Raw genomic sequence first — 5,086 nt, forward strand, 5'->3', positions numbered from 1 at the left:
AGTTTACTGTTAATTTTCCTATAGCCACATTAGAGGTGAATTGACTTACTCCAAATGCAATACAAATAGGAAAACTACTGCTGCTGCTTCACATTAAAAAAGTTCAACCGGTTTAAATATATGCAGATTTTTATAGTAAAGCAGTGTTGGACTTTCTTTACTAACTAATCTTACACTATGTGTGAGCTGAGTCCGCGTGTTCGTTTAATAAAGCCAATAGGAGAAGATATTCGGTCTCAATATGCCATTTATTGAAAAATGTAAATGAACAAAGCATACAGAGGTCTGGGTCAAGATTTTCCTATCCCTGACGAACAACAAAGTGTGTCAGTTCACGAAGTCTGACTGACTAGTCTGACCCAGTCTTATATGCAATACAAAAATGTTTATGCAATGTATAAACAGCCAATCAGAAGACATTCTGATTGGCTGTTTATTTGACTCCATCCTTGCATCATCACATTCCAGAATCTTCTGACTTCATGTGAAGAAGTCACATGCGACCCCCTCGAACAGCGTCCGATATAATGAGATATTTCCTGTTTGAAACTTATAGAACGCAAAGCATCCTATATCTTATGCCTTCAGAGCAATAGCCCCCCTTGTTATTTTCATATTTTCTTTGCATTCAGAGACAACTAGTTCTTTGTCATAGTTAATACATACTGGTAATCACGTCTTTGCAAAAGTTCAACTCTCTTCCATGCTTTTCCACTCAACACACAACTTATTGTTTTCATAATATCACACACAGCACCACATTATCATATGAAGCAAATAATAAGATACTTCATCCCATTAGCTGATACTTTAACATTTATAAATTCATAGCATATATTTACAGCAGCAACAGGAAATGCATTGTATTTGTCACCATAGTTACCACCTATGTGATGAGTTTTGCATTTTTCAGACAGAATAAGTGATTCATTGACTTACTCCAAATGCAATATCAATATTTCCTACTGCTGCTAGATTAAAAGCATTCAACTGGGTAAATATATGCTGATTTTTATAGTAAAGCAGCAACAGGAAATACATTGTATTTGTCACCATAGTTACCACCAAAAGTGATAGTTAATTATAACATTTATATGTGTCTAAAATAATCATTTTCGACAGGCTTCCTTAAAATGCAGTCAGTTTTGTTGGTTGTTCTGCAACCAGTTGCCTGTTTTAGCTGCCTGATAAGTGTTTGCTGTATTATTAAATAGCACTTGCCAAATTAACCAGGACTGAAATCTTAAGGATTACAATCTCCTTGCACATTGTTCCATGTGATGACTGTTTGAACTTCATGTGCAGAATGATGTATATACATGAAGTTCAAACAGATGGCTGTTTTCACATTAATTTGCTGAAGGATGAAAGTTTGTCTGTACTCACCTTAAATCTCAGTTTCAGATTTGGAGATACAGCAACTTGATTGGCTGAGCTCGACATGATCACGGACAGCAGATAGTTTTGTCAAAAGTGTGACAGAGGTGCAAGGAAGAGTTCCTAATTTTCTGACTTTTTTCTCATTTATTTACAAAAAGTTATGAGGTTACAAATTACAAACTGGGGAAACAATGAAGCTCAGTGGCAGTAGCGTTGCTTTACAGAGCATATGGAGTGTCTCACTTAACACAAGCAAATATCTTTAATAAACTAATAAAAACAGCAAAAAAAGACTACAATAAAACTTCCTAAAAACATGTTTCCTGTCTTTATTGTTTCTGTGGATCAAAACATTTTCCGTTTGTGTCTGTATGTGTCAGTAGCAGTACAGCAGCCAGTTGGAGACATTTCAAGCATTACACAGTCACTCCACTGTGTCTGTTTACTGTTGAGCAGTTCGTGTACAGAGCTGCTTTATTTCAACAGTCTCCACAGACTGTCAAATAAAAACTCAACAATACATCTTTTAATGCGTTAATCAACTTCTCACATGTTAAAAGACGGTCATTAAACTGAAATATACAATATTAATAACACACATTAACAGCTCATCTTGATGCGGACAGTTTAAAAGTTCATACACATAAAAATCAGGAGTGAGCTGAAAACAGTGAAGCTCAGAAGTATAGAAACTAGCTGCAGTTGCTCCGATCAGCCTGTCAGTGTCGCTGTCTGGCCACACAGACCACAAAAGACAGAACTCTTACATCTATCTATCTATCTATCTATCTATCTATCTATCTATCTATCTATCTATCTATCTATCTATCTATCTATCTATCTATCTATCTATCTATCTATCTATCTATCTAATTGACTGCCACCTTATGAAACAGGATTATGACCATGATTCTGTCTGTATTGTGTAAATGAGTCCTGTTGGCAGTAATATATTCTTTCAGTTAAAAAATCAGACTTCAGTTTAGAATCAATTTAAAATCACAGCATTTTTATTAAAAATCACACTCAGCTCCATTACTACAATGTCATAGATGTTGTGGGTCAAAATATATTGACAAGATATTTCTTTATTAATCCCATAATGGGGAAATTTGCAGTGTTACAGCAGCAAGTGGACAGTAATGGAAGAGTCAATAAGAAGAGATAAGTATGAAATAGTAGAGCATATAATAAAAAACAATTACACAACATTTAACAGGCCAATTCTTCAAGAGATAGTATTTGCAATTCTAAAAGGCAGTTCCTCTTCAGAATGAAAGTCCTGAAAACATCTCTGTCAGTGATATTTGTGACTCCATTGCACCATAGTTTCTTCTTCATAATTATCTTCACATGAAAAAAATTGACAATTCACCCTTTCACATATAACATATGAGAAATTTACATGTGATAATCATTTACTGCATCATTTGCCCAAATGACATCAGAAGAGTTCTTAGGAATAAGTTGTCAAAAGGTAACACACATTACTAGTTCTTCCAGGAAAAGCAGACACTGATCATTTATGTAAGTTGTGTTTATTGCCAGAGGAGCAGAAGTCTTGCAGAAGTCTCTCATCTACAAGCGCTCACCTTGGTGAATACTCCCTCTTGTGGCAAAGAAAAAGAAATACACTGTATAAAGTTAAATTTGAACCCACAGTGAAAACACATTTAAATACCCACTGTGACATGTCTCCATGGCAACTAGGGGGGGTGGTGACAGTCACCTTTACCCAAATCAGTGAGGATGACCATGGAGATTGTCAACACTTTTTGAAGCTGTATGATGGGCTCCTCACTGCCTGTTGGACCTTGGAATGGTATGAAACCCCAAAAGAATCACTACTTTAATTGTTATGTCGCAGACTTAGAAGGATATTCACTGAATCTGATAGTGGTAGGGGTACATCTCCAACACCATGAAGTGTGATCAGGTTGTTTTGCTAAATGTTGCACGTGTCTAAAAAGAAATGGAATTGAAAAGACAATGTTTTCTGCTGTTAAACTAGGATTATTTGATAAACAAAATACATTTTTGGAAGTGCAAGTATGTACATATTTCAAGACATACAAAAATAGTCCGTAAGAAAGCCAGAATACCTTATACAAATTCTGAAATACTTATTCTCCCTGATTGAAAAAAACCTAAATCTATAAATATGCAAGTAGTATTAATTTCACAAGCTTAACTGTTGAACACATGTCTCCATTTCACTGAAAACTTTGTGCTCAATGTACTGACGACTTCACATTTTCACATTACACCTGTGTTTATTGTATACTGGACCACCACTCAGTACTAACTAATTTGTGATATCACAAATCGGAAATTTTTAGGGTGAGTACAGACAAACTTTTATCCTTCAGCAAATTAATGTGAAAACAGTCATCTAACTCATACATCATTCTGCACATAAAGTTCAAACATTCATCATATTTCCATATGTGCAAGGAAAAATGTGCTATGTTGTAATCCTTAAGATTTCAGTCCTGGTTAATTTGGCGAGTGCAATTTAATAACACCCATATCTTTTTGGCCCACCGGAGGAGACGTCTCGAGTAGATCTCTTCTAGGCGTGGGAGTGGGGAGCCAACGATCCACTTCGCTGTCTTGATGACTTTATTCAGCCGTCTCTTCTCTGCTGTAGTGCAGCTGGCATACCACACTGTGCATCCGAAAATAAGGACACTCTCTATTGTGCAGTGGTAGTGGTAGAAGTTCCTCAGAAAAGGTGGAGGGAGTTTACTCCTCGTTCTCAGGAAGAAGAGACGCTGCTGGGCTTTTTTGATGATGTGGGTGGTGTTCACAGTCCAGCCCAGGTCCTCGAGATGTACAGGCCGAGGAACTTGAAATCCGTGACACAATCCACCTCCTCCCCGTTGATGCTCAGGCCTGAGTGCAGGGTGTACAGCGTGAACAGGACTGGACTCAGGACGCAGCCATGAGGAACACCAGTGTTGAGGACGATGGTGGAGGATGTGGAAGTGCCCAAGTCTGTTCCTCAGAAAGTCCTTGATCCACAGACAGAGGGGGTTCCGAGTTGCAATATCTGCAGTTTGTTGATCAGTCGGCTGGGGCTGGGGAGTTGAATGCCGAGCTGAAGTCAACAAACAGTTTAACTGTTAGTTGACTTCAGTTAGGGCTTTCCAGGTGACTGAGGGCAGTGGGAGGACGATGGAGATGGCATCGTCTGTGGATCTGTTGGACCTGTTTGACCTGTTGGACCTGTAGGCGAACTGATGTTGGTCAAGGCTGGGAGGGATATGGGCCTTAATATGCTGCAACACCAGTCTTTCCATTCATTTCATGATCACCGGCGTTAGGGCCACAGGCCAGTAGTCATTCAACCCTGTGATGGCAGAGGTTTTGGGCACAGGGATTATGGTGGCAGTTTTCAGGCAGGTGTGAACTGTGGCTTGTTGCAGCGAGCAGTTGAAGATGTTAGTGAGCAGCAAGCTGATAAGCGCCTGATTTCAGCACCCTCCCTGGTACTCAATCCGGTCTTGGTGCTTTGCTGATGTCGCAGTACCTGATGTTGTTTGAGTGTGGGGGATGGTCATGTTCTGATGGTGTTAGCAGTGTGTCCTCTGCCTGTCTGCTGTTGTCTTCTTCAAAGTGTGAGAAAAAGGTGTTGAGTTGGTCCAGTAGAGAGGTGTCAGCAGGGGAGCGGGTCTTGTGGCGTTGCTTGTAGTCTGTGATGTTC

Source organism: Scomber japonicus, chromosome 2 (genome assembly GCF_027409825.1).
Source record: "Scomber japonicus isolate fScoJap1 chromosome 2, fScoJap1.pri, whole genome shotgun sequence".
Classification (NCBI taxonomy): domain Eukaryota; kingdom Metazoa; phylum Chordata; class Actinopteri; order Scombriformes; family Scombridae; genus Scomber; species Scomber japonicus.